Below are 12,449 nucleotides of genomic sequence, written 5' to 3' on the forward strand. Positions count from 1 at the left end.
TAGACTCCGCCCCTGTTGCTGATGTCCAATGGCTGGGCAGTATCCTGACTGGAGGGCGGGTGGGCGGCGGGGCGTAGCGGCACCAAGGCGTGTTAGGTGCGGACCAATGAACGGCGGCGGCGGCGCTCCGTGGGCGGGGCCCAGGGGCGGGCGGAGCCGGGTTGGGCCTGGGCGGCGGGGCTGTCTCTGGCTGCCGTCCCGCCCCTCCCGTCCGGCCGCCGCCGCCGCCACCGCCGCCGCCGCCTGGGGGTTGGTTGAGGCGGACGGTGGGGTCCCGGCCGGAGTGTGGCGCCGCCGCTGCGCGTAGGCGAAGCGGGCAGGTGAGTGCGGACGGCAAGCTCCCGCGTGCGGCCCGCGGGCTGAGGGGACGGGGTTCCACCGTTCCATAACGATGTGAGGCCGGGCGTGAGGGCTCCGAGGTCCGGTGGTCGGCCGCGGCCGAGCTCTCAGGGCCTGGGCGGCTGCGGGCTCCGAGGCCCGGCAGGCCTGTGCCCTGAGGGGACTCGTGAGCTTCTGCAGCCTCCCTCGGCTACTGGGACCAGGGCCGGTGGCAGGTGCAGGGTGCGGCCTGGGCGCGGCCTGGGCGCCGCCCTCGGGTGCGGCCGGGGCCCGGAGCGCGCGCGGGGCGCTGGGACTGCGAGCAGCGGGCTGCAGCCTTGGTTTCCTTCCTCCTGCGGCGGGCGCACGCGGCTTGGGGCCGAGGCGCCTCTGCAGCTCTCTGTTGCCCACCGGGAGCCCGGCCCCCGCGCCTCGTCCTCCACTGCCCGCTCGCAAAGGCCGGCGTAGAAAATAGGTCATGTTTCTTCCCACGCGCTCCTGGCCGAAGGCCACACGCGAGGAGCGCGCTGCGAGAGAGAAGCAGTCAGTGCTCTTGGAGTTTGCCATAACGATTTTCAACTCTTCCTTCTCGCGGCTGCAGCCAGGGCATGCGACTCTGCGTCTTCTCCCTAGTCGCCACTCTTGGAGAAGGAGCGGATTAGTGACGTGCGCCACTGGCTGCCAGGGGCCTCACCCCCTCCGCGTCGTGTCAGGAGAGGACGTTGGTGCGTTTAAGAAGTGTGCAAGCGTTGGGGATGACTCGGGACATGTTGTAATCCATTTCTAAACGAACACGGTGTTGCTACCGAAGTAACCACACTTGAGCAGGATGTTGGCCGTCATTTTACCTTACAGATTCTCAGAAGATTTGAGGTTTTAGTGATGGATGGAACAGAACTGCATCCAGGAAGGCTGAGGCAGGAGATCATGAGTTTCAGGCCTGCCAGAGCTACATAGGGACCCCCTTTCGAAAACCCACAAAACTAAAACCAGAATTGGACACTGAAAGAGTGGCTTTTTTGTATGTAAGTGATACTGGCCCCATTTTCCCTTTCAAAAGCGATGCTGAGGGTATATTTTAAATGAGATTTAAACAGTGATAGTCTTGGGGAGTTTTAAGTGAATGCACCCTTAAAATGCAGCAGTATAAAAGGACATTTCCTCTCTAGGTTAAAAAGTTTGTCTAGACTCACTGAAACCGTTATATTACCTACAGTGTAGTGTGTATGTGGGCTCCTACCTGTTGAGGCTTGCTTTGATTGATATTTTGGTGGAATTCCAGCCATTGGGAATGATTTTTTCTAGGGCTTAAGAAAATAGTTTGCAAAGCCAAGTTCTGAAAAGCTACAGAAAAAAATCCTACTGGGACTCGAAACAACCTTTATTTCCCCAACCCTTCTTTTCACTGTGCAGTCCTTTCTCTTGCTTGAGATCTTACTAATATCTGGATATGCAACTCTAAGTTCCCTTGGAGGGAAGTGATTGCTGCTTCTCTCTCCTCTTTCACTGTGCAAACATCTCAGTGGAGCTATGCTGGAGTTGAAGATCCAAACATTGTGCTGATGTGGGCTCTAGCAATGAGAGTTTCTGTTCCTTTTCTGTTTATAAATGTCCAGTATAATTCCTCACTGAAATGCTGTTAGCTGGGCCTTGTGGCATAGCTAACAGCAGCCCCAGCTACTCAGGGACCTGAGGTAGGAGGATCTTAAGTTCAAAGCTATCCTAGACTGTGTGAGAGACCCTGTCTGGCTAGGGATCTAGCTCAGTGTTAGAGTTTTGCTTATTGTGTGAGAAGGCTTGAGTTCAGTACTATACATTCACATGTCATTGTCATTGGCTATCTTTTTTATGTGGTACATAAAAAAGGCCAAATTTAAAGATGATTAAGCCATTTCTTTAGAAGCCACGTGATAATAAGACAGTGAGGTTATATTCAGTTTGTTATTGTTCTGTAGGTCAACCACTAGAAAACTGTTTGTATGTTCAGCACTGTGGTGAAGTCAGTAACCTAAATTTTGATCACACTGAAAAGAGAATGTTAAAGCTGACAGTGCTCAACAAAGTACCACCAGGAGCTCAAAGAGTAGGTTTGCTTGTAGTAGTCTCCCCAGTCCACAGAGGATGTTCCCATCCTGCCCTGAACTGCTTCAGACCTTATATGCAGTGGGGAAGTGTTTGCATCTAACTTATACACTACCTCTCTCAAGGTTTAAGTTGTCTGTATTTTACTTCCAATACTTATTACAATGTCTCTGCCATGCAGATAGTTGTCACACTGTGTCCTTCAGGGTGTAGTCACTACCAGAGCTTTGTATGTGTTCAGTAACTGAGCTTCCATCAGTCCCTTTACCTATTTCCCCTGCTGGTGACTGAATCTGCAATGGAATATTGGACTAACTGATGCTGTGTGGATGGACTATGGGTAAACTGTGAGTGAGATATACTGCGGCTTCTGCAAGCAGGGTGAGGCTTTCCAAGTTTCTCAACTGTTTGAGTTACAAAGTCTGTCTCAGTTTGACTCAGAAGTAGCTGCTAGAAATGTAACTGTGTTGTGTGTAGTTTGCTGTAAGGTTCCAGGTCTTCAGAAAGTGGTGGCCTGCTCTTGGCTACAGAGCAAGGTGATTTTCCTGGAGCAGTCAAATTTCAGTGTTTCTTCCTCTTAGCCCAAAGTCCTGGGAGTGTAGGCTAGCTGTGTTGCTCTGAAGAAGCAGAGGGACCGTTTGTTACAATTAGATTATTTTAACAGAACAGTGAATGTATGTTCTGCTGCTCTTAGGGAATTGCTGTGACCAGGTACTTGCTTTTTCACTTGGCTCATGATCTTCACTATTATGTTTGGACTCACTTTCTGTTAGAGAAGGATATTTGGAATTGTGTGTCCTTTTATTTAAGTTATTGTGAAACCAATTCATTCTGATTTGGATTCAGCCACTTGAGATTATTAATTATAGTAAAGGTCTCTTATTTTTCAGGTTTTCTAGTCTGCACTTTTGCTGCTTTATTTCACAAAATTGATATCTTCCATTGGTTTTTCATTTTATTTCTTCCTTATCTTGTCCTTAAAATTGGAGTTATTAATCATTTAGAGATGAAAATATTAATTCTACAGTAATTTCTCTTGGTTAAACATTATAACAACCTTTTGATTCTTTAAATTAATTTTTTAAATTAAAGAGTGTGTGTGTGAGTGTGTGTGTGTGTGTGTGTATGCGTATGCATGAACACATGCCTAAGTATGTATTCCTGGTCTGATGAAGGTTTAAAAAAAAAAGAAAGGGTTACCTAGAACTGGATTTAACATGGTTGTGAGCTGCCAGATGTGGATGTCAGAAACCAAGTGCAGGTTCCCTGAAAGAACATGAGATGCTGGTATCTAAGGAACCATCTCATTAGCCACTTAGTGATATATTTTCTTTTACAAAGAAGTTGAGACAAAACGTAAGTATATTAATAGTTTTATGAAAAAATCTGTAATTAAAAGAATATGCAATAATAACTGTTTTGTAGTAAGTTTGTCTGGTAACTTAAGACAGAAATAAACTTCATAGACCTCATTTCCACTTGGGAAACTCCTCTAGGTTTTGGAAATAAACAAATCATTAGACTAGGGGCACAAAACAGGTATCAATAAATTTCAAGTGAAAAAAAAAGAAAAGAATTATGCATAAAATTCAATACAAAAGACTTAGAATTTTTTAATGTTCTTATTTAAAATAGTGTCCCTGTTAGTAGAGACAAGGATTTTGCTGAAGTTAGGCCTTGAAAGGAAACTGAGTGATTTCTGATTACCAGCCCAAAGTGAATATTTAACCTTTGGCAAGCCTCACCTCAGTAATGGGCTTGGGCGGGAGGGAGAGCAGATGAACAGAGTTAGAAGAAATGTTCTAACAGTCCAAGGAAGTAGAGTGGGATAGAGAGCACAGCTGATTGGATGTCTACAGTCATGCTTTTTACGTTTTTCTTTTTTATTGACACATAAAAATTGCACATACCCAGAACTCAGTAATACTTGGTGTTTTAGAGTTAACACTGTCTGTGACTCTGAGTTTCAGTTTCTTTTTGAAGTAATGGGTTGAGCCCAGGGCCTCTCAGGCAAGTGGTATAAATCTCTAGGCCTTTAAAAATCTCTTATTCTGAGGTAAGGTCTCAGTAGTCTGTGTTGTGTTGTCCTTGAACTTTTTGTTTGCTTGTTTGTTTTTCCAGACAGGGTTTCTCTGTGTAGCCCTGGCTGTCCTGGAACTCTAGCCACATGCCTTTGCCTCCTAGCACTGGGTTCAAAGGCATCTGCCACCATTGCCTGGCTGTTCTTGAACTTGATTCTTTTGCTTCAAGTTCCCAAGTAGCTGGATTACAGCCTTTCACTAAATTCTCTTCCCCACCCCTCTGTTCTTTCTCAGGCTGGCCCTCTTCTTGTCTCAGTCTCCCAATTCACTTTCCTTTTTTTTTTTCTCTCTCTCTCTTTTTTTCTTTGAGACAGGTTTCTCTGTGTAGCCCTGGCTGTCCTGGAACTCACTCTGTAGACCAGGCTGGCCTCGAACTCAGAAATCTGCCTGCCTCTGCCTCCCAGGTGCTGGGATTAAAGGCATACGACACCACTGCCTGGCTCACTTCCTATTTTAAAGATTACAGTTCATTAGGGCATGGTATGGTCTTAAAGGCATTTACAATTAAGAGGTTTTAAAAATTTCAGTTTTAGAAAATAGGCCTGACTTTAATGTCAACAGTTTTCTAAGTACAGCTAAGAAAAAGTAAGAATTGTATGAATGAAAGTACTATTAAAGTTGCTTTTATTCTGAAGTATTTATTAGTGACTAATGAAGTTTTGGTTTGTTAATTACTGTTGTCGTGGTCATCGTGGATTCTGCAAGTTGTTGATCTTTAACAAGGATGTGAATTACAGAGATGAAGGAAGATTTGTCTGACTGGGGAAGTGCCTTTATAAGTTTTGTTTATGCCCATATTTAACTGAGGTCATTCCAGCATACTTGGAAAAAGCAAGCAAAATAGACTTATCCTTGGAAAAACCAAAGAGAAAAACCTTATGCCCATATATTTTGTTACTGCAAGAATATGTTGCCCTTTTGAACATCAGGGATAGCAGTGATCATGACTGAACATACAATTGTATGTTCTATCCTCAACATGCAATTGGTTATCGACAAAAGCCATGTTTGAGAAGTACTTATGAAGCTCTGGTACTGGCTGAACTTATCATCTTATATACATTAATTTTTCTAAGCAGCAGCTTTCTTATCTGTAAAGGGGTTGTAATGATACTTGTCTCATCTGTTATGTATGATGCTCATTTGAGTCCATGGTAGGCAGTGTGTGCCTAGACCATGCACTTAGGATGAGAGCAGTCATTTTGGAAACTGTCACAGTACATGGCAGGAATGATATGGTTTCAGGAGTCTGGAATGTCACCCAGAAATAACCTAACATCAGAATTACTGCACTCACTTGAATATTCAGGTTTAGTGTAGTGCATGTGTCTTACTGTATATAAGTTTATGTGATGAATAGCTTTATTTGATCTACTCTCATCTTAAAGGCTGTAATAGGGTTGTGTGTCTTATGAGACACTCAAGAATGGATACAGGACAAGAGAATGGATTTTCTTGGTTTCTAAACCACCTGGAACAACCTTACAGAAATTAATAAGATTTTGATTTGAGTTCCAGTGGGGCAGGAGTCCCACTGAAGTGTGACTCCCTCAGATTGTTTCAGAAGGACTTTTGCTGTCCTGCTGTCTGGAGGGCAGTGTACAGAGTTTGTTCACTTTTGAGAAGCTGGGGAGGGTGGCATGCTATAAACCTGGAAAAGGAGAACATGGAAGCCATCTTCATAGAATTTGGAGAGGTCACAGAGGAGTAGCTCACAAGTAAGAGACTGCTTCAGAAGAGAGCAGGCAGGATTGATGGCCGTCAGTAGCCTGCCTCCGATCAGAGGACTCCAGGACTGAGTGGAATGCTTCAGGTTGTGAGTTTGCTAGCCAGCCACGTGTTTTCAGATTAGAGTCAGATGGTGGATTGATGCATTGGGAGTTGATGTTGACATAATGTGCCTAAGGGTTTACATAATCATCTCAAAGGTGTCTTCTAGTCCTGATGCTCTATAATTTTAGAATCTAGAGTCTCCTGTTTAGAGTGTAAGTGGCTTCAAGGTGACATAACAGGTTTCAGCTGTCCTGTCACCATTTAACACTGTTGTCTTTGTTTTAGAGAGAGCAGTAATAGAAGTGATTCCTGACACCTTAGTTTATTATTATTTTTAGATGATTGTTTTAAATAGGAGCCTCATGGGGACTGACTAGATTCTTTTCTTTGAAGGATGGTGTAGATAACAGAACTTCATTTTTGATGTAGCATTTAGAAAAGGTAAAGCTAATCTCAACGTGCAGGTATTGTCCTGGTGGCAGGGAGCAAGGTAGAAGACAGCCCAAGCTTTAGCTCAGGTCACTGCTTCTGAGGACATGCATGGCTGTCAAAGAGATATCCTAGCAGGCTGGATTCAGGGGCTTACACTTTGCTCAAGTTAGTCACATGGTCACTAGTTTTTTCATAGATGTCACCTGCTCGTTCAGATAATAGCTTTTTACCAGAGAGGGTTATTATTTTGTCAATGACCAGTTTATATAATTCAGAGACAGATTTAGGCTTTCCCGCAAGTGTAACAGACACTATTGTGTTCAGCCTGCTTGCCCAGTTGTCATGGTCTGACTTGTCACTTGCAGGAAGAGATGGACACCTTTCTGTTTCTACAGCATGCTGTTCCTCACTGAAGTTAAATTAGACGTGGGCAGGCAGTTACTATAGCTGTAGAGCTGCAGGCCAGTGTGGTTTGTTCCCTCACTGATGGCATTCAGACACATCTGATGCCTGCTTTAGGGATGCAGTAGTCACTGATGGTGGTCCATGATGCTGCTTCTGCTGACTGCCATGGGGTGGCTGGAGTGTGATGAACTTCAGGGTTCATCCATTCCCTATCAAGAAGCCAGGAGTTAATCTCAGTGTGCTTATAATTTAACATCAGCTCAAAACCATTTATACTGAAAAACAACCAGATGGTTTGAAATTTAGAATTATTGTTTAAATTTCTGGAAAAATTGTCAGTATTTTTGTGGAAAGGAACTTTTTTGAATTCTCAAATTACTCTGCATATATATGACAGTCCAAATTATTCTATAAAGAGAATAAAACTTAGATCTATGTTTGTATTGGCACTTAAGTAGCTGCTGAGTCAAAATCTGTTCTTTGGACTGCTCGCTTGCCTTGGCGCCTTGATTCCTTTGAGTCCATGGCATATAGCACCTCCACTGATTCCAGAGTGTTGTGCCAGTTGGTCGGTACCAGCCATGCTGGTGTAAGTTATTATGGTGTGGCATGCTGGGCCAAGCCTGAGTGTGCTTCTGGTAACTGTTAGTTCCAGTTCACCTGGTACCACGTGAAGCCAAGGCACCAGCATGACGCACCTTGTCAGTGCTGTGTTTGGGACAGAAAATGTTGCCCTGTGTCTTTCTGTTTCCCAGCTCGTTCTGCATATACTTTCATTGTGATGTTTGATTCTCATGGTCTACAGAGTAGTTAGTGAAACGGGACCAGAGTGCTTCCTGTTCTTTATATACATTGGCTGGCTTCACCCCCCCCCCCCACCAGGTGCATTTTACAGCTGGAAACTTGGAACAGGAGGAAGCACATGGACAGAACGTCCTTCAGAAGACCCAGCTGCGAGGTGGGTCAGTGCAAACTGCATTGAAGAGCAGATGCTGCCTGTCTGAGCTAGGTTTCCTGGGCATACTGCCAAATAAGTACTATCAAAAATGTTTGTTCTAGTTGTACTTAGTTCAAAGCAGCATTTTCAGGAAAAACTTAATTGAAGTACAAATTGGTATTCTTTCCATTTTAATTATTAAATGCAAGTCATTTTTTTGCAACTGAATGTTATCCATTAGTATATATGAGTTACACCATGTAATAATGAGTTAAGTATTTAGTCTCTATCCTGTCACATCCTCCTCTAGCCATGGTCTCACATCCTCCTCTAGCCATGGTCTCCAAAGTATGGTCTGTTTAGTTCCCTGTATAGATTAGAATGGGAAATAATTCAATGGTGAAAGTTGTCAGTAGTCACAGTTGTCCCTTCTTGCCAGTCAGCCTGCAATTTAACGGTTATGGTGTTTGTTTCCCTGTCTGTCACGTAGGGAGATGGCTGTTGGGCTTGCTGAGTAGTCTGTACTGACTTAAAAAGGGCCAGGCTTGAGGATCCTGTACTATTCACAAACTTCGGGTTGGTGAGTGGAGACAGGTGGGTGGACTTACAGCAAGGCCTGCTTCTCAGGTGCCTCCTGAGAGTGAGACTCTGCTGGTTTCCCCAGCAGCCTGTCTGCCTGCCTCCTTCCTTCCTTCCTTCCTTCCTTCCTTCCTTCCTTCCTTCCTTCCTTCCTTCCTTCCTTTGTCTAAAGTAATACTTTTTGTTGCAGTTGCTGTTTAGGCTTCACTTCTGCTTCTCCCATGATAGTTCATACGCTATTTCAGTCTAAAATTCAAGGGAGAATATCTTTCACTTAGCCATGTGCTGTACAGCTAACATTTCTAATGAGAGCAAGGGGGAAAGGGACAGAGAAAGAGTAAGAGCATAGGTGCTTAATTTGGCATATATTTACATGAATATGTAGAACAAATATTAGTAATAAATATTTGGTCTTTGTAGGAAACTGGTGAATGAGTAGCGCCCCCCCCTCCCAACACACATACACTTAGTGTTCAAGATGAGCTTGGTACCTCTTTGACAGCTTTGTTTAAAAGTTGGAAACAGACATCCAAGTTAGCTGAATCACAAAACCAACCATTATGTGTAGCAAAGTTTTGAATCATAAGTGTGAAGTCTGGGTAATCATTTCAAATCCACAAGACTAGGGAAATCACTCAGCATAGATAAATTTTGTGATGAAACCTGTCAAAGAAGAATTGGATTTAGGAAATGACTTTACTCCCTGATTTTCTCAGTCCTCCTTCTTAAACTGTACTTCCCTCCTTGCCCTCTGTAGTTTACTTGGGCGTTTGGAGAATTACCTCTGCTGCTTTGCTTTGGGTGTGACTTAGTTTCTCAGCTCTGAGACCTACAGGCCTGGCTTTCCTTGGCTTTGTTGTCCTTCACATTGGTCACTATCGCCCACCCAGGAGATAGGGAAGAGCTTGTTTACTCAAGTGCCTTTACATTTAGAGTCCGCCTGGATGGGCAACTGACCCATGGCTTTAAGCCAGGCTCTGCTTCTTGGTGGTTCTGGTCTCTTGGCCAAGTCACAGTGTTCTCTCAGTTTGCTAACAGCTGGAGTATCAATATCAATCTTACTGGGCTGTGGTGGCCACATGGGCAAATGCTTGTGGCCCTTGTAGCAAGTATCCCTTTTCTCCTGAGCTTCCAGCTGTGCTTGGTCATAGCTCTTCCTTTGATACCAGAAACAAATAATATCCTGCTTTGCTGCCTTCAAAGAGACAAAAACACAAAAAAATATGAATGTATTTCCAGAGGTTCTGTTATTTAATATACTAAAGTCTTTCTGTATATGCACAGTGGTCCAGTTGTTTCTCACCCATCCTATATAAATGTATATTTTTTACTTTAAAAATTGTCCTCGTTCTTCAATAGAACTCATTAAAAATGAAGTCATTGTTTCATTCTGACTGTATGGTTTGGATATGAAGTGCCCTTACAAATGCTCAAGTTTTGTCAAAAAGTGATGGATTCTGAGGGCTTTGGCCTCAGTAGTGGATTCACTGTGCAGAGGCTGAGAACCCTGGAAACTTATCTTTTGGGTGGAACAGATTAAGAGATGGCCCAACTTAGAATCCTGTTCTTCAGGAAGATGTGTTCTGTTGGGAACCAGACTTTACTCTCCTTCCCTTCTGTAAGTGGAGAGTCTGTGTGGACCAGGTCTGGTTATTTTCTGTCTCTTAGAGGCTGCAGGACTGTGGGAGGGAAGCAGTCCACAGAAACAAGAGGCCAAATCCTAATACGCACCAAACCTTCATCATCTGCTAATGGCCTTGCCTTGGAACTTCCTCCTGACTTCCATAGGAGTGATGGCTGCAAGAAAGAGCTTAGAGCTCCCGACAGCCACTGCAGGGCCTCAAAGTACGTGGGAAACTACACCAGAAGCCTAGATGACACATGGCTGTGCTCCAGAACACAGACCAACCATGGAGCTGAGAAGTATAAAGGACAGATAGAATAAAGCCAGACAGGTAGAGTAGGGTGAGAGTAGGGCTCATCCTTCTAAGGGTGAACTTACGGGAGGGCAGGTGGTAACTGTGAGCTGTGGATAGATGTTAAGTTGAGCAAAAGAAACTTGCACGGTAAATAAGATTGTGTAAAGTTCAAGAAGAGGAAACTCATCAAGGGGAATGGAAAGAAGGTGAGCTACTTGTTGCCTCTGGAGATGCCTGTGGACTGGAAAGTGCCTGGTAGGTGGTTAGGGTGCACCGGATGGTCTCCTTACTTTACTGGAGGTGGAAACTGTGTGGCATATGGATAAGCCAATGAAGCTGTGTATTGTCCAACTGTGGACAATGGTGGAAGAAACTGGAGTCAGGGAGAGAAGGGCCGAACGTGGACTTTTGGGAGAGAGAGGGAGCACATGCGCCCACATACACTTCCAAAGGTTAAATTACTGATGGGGTTTCCAGGTTTTATCTTTAATACATTTGTATCTATCAGTGGTTCTAGAAACTGGCCATTTTTGAACTAAATAGTTATATTTATTTGTATAGTTGTACTTAGCTGTATGACAATTACTGCTCAAGTGCTTTCACATCACTCTGACATAGTTAATGGTCTCTCACACAGAATAGGCATTTGATATTTTTCGTATATCTCCAGGGACTAGTCATGTGGGCAGCAACTGTAGGATCACAGGTTTAACCCCATTAGAACTGTGAGTATGCTTTAACTTGACAGTTTAGTGTAGTATCCATTGTGGAACAACTGCTCTTTCTGAGGTCCGAGCTGAGGGGTTAGACTTAGGAAGATAAATAAGATAGAGCTCCCTCAAGGAGCCTGGCATCCAGGGCAAGATGGAGAGGAGTGGGCTTTGCATTAGTCTTGTATCACAGTAATTGAAGAACATTCAAGGAATTGCAGGGGTGTAAAGGACAGAGAACTGTAACTGGGAACACTGGGAAAGCGTTCAGGAGATACCTGGATAGGAGTTTGAGAAGAAGCAGTGATGAACAAGTGTCTGGGGTATTGTGTGAGGACTGGCAGGGAGAGGGTGTGTGTTCAAAGGCACAGGTAATGTGTACTAGGACTGGGAGCCTTTAGGATAGCTGGCCCATAAGGTGCTGTGGAATCAGGTAGTAGGAAGGGTTGGTTTAGTAGCAGAGGGCTTTGGTCAGGAAGAGAGACAGACTGTTGTCAGAGCCTAAGCAGGAGGTATGTAGAATGAGGCTGCTGGAGATACTCCAGTGTAAGCCACATGATGACTGTCAGGGGCTTTTTCGTGATATATTTAACCAGTATTTAACCCTGTTGGTCTGGAAGAACTATTAAGCTCTTTTGATTCTGAAATACCATGTGCTTCCTGGTATATAAATGGAGGCACCCTGGGAGTGGTGGTGCTCAGTTTCGGTTGTAGCTTAAATTTCTTACCTGTTAGGTGACCTTGGACAGAGAAAAGATGTGATCTTAACTCAGTGATGCCTGATAGAGAACAGACCCTGAATACAGGGAGGTTGCTGTGGCTGCTTGAATGAATCCTTGGAGGTAGGCCAACACCAGTCAGCTGGGGAGTGGAGGGACAGAGGATCTAGCAAGTAAAGCCTGTTTACAGTCCCGTCATCACCAAACCACTTGGGGAGGAGCAACATGCTTTTGTTGGCCATTTCTGTTATGAGCAGAAGGATCTAAGAGCTCTTCCTCACAGTGCTGATCTTGAGTCATTTAGAGACTCACAGGATAGCAGGTCTTGACAACAGGACTGGAGCCAGAGGCCAGTTGCATGTCACCAATAGTGTGCTCCTGCAGGTCTTGCAGGCCAGCAGGTCTGCTATATTTGGAGGTATGATTAAAAAGTTAGTACTTCTAGGAACCTTGGCGGCTCTTTGTAGACGTACCATGCCTCCATGGACTTGGGT

The 12,449-nt window shown here is 44.5% G+C and overlaps 1 protein-coding gene across 1 annotated transcript in view; it reads left to right on the forward strand.

Annotated features, from left to right (window-relative positions):
- The first annotated feature begins 158 nt into the window (after positions 1–158).
- Setd3 (SET domain containing 3, actin histidine methyltransferase) overlaps positions 159–12,449 on the forward strand; it is a 69,007-nt gene continuing 56,716 nt past the window's right edge. Inside the window, exon 1 of the mRNA XM_052185109.1 lies at positions 159–320. The gene's annotated coding sequence lies outside the window, so the exon portion shown is untranslated. The remainder of the gene's footprint in view (positions 321–12,449) is intronic.

This window comes from Apodemus sylvaticus, chromosome 6 (genome assembly GCF_947179515.1).
Source record: "Apodemus sylvaticus chromosome 6, mApoSyl1.1, whole genome shotgun sequence".
NCBI lineage: Eukaryota > Metazoa > Chordata > Mammalia > Rodentia > Muridae > Apodemus > Apodemus sylvaticus.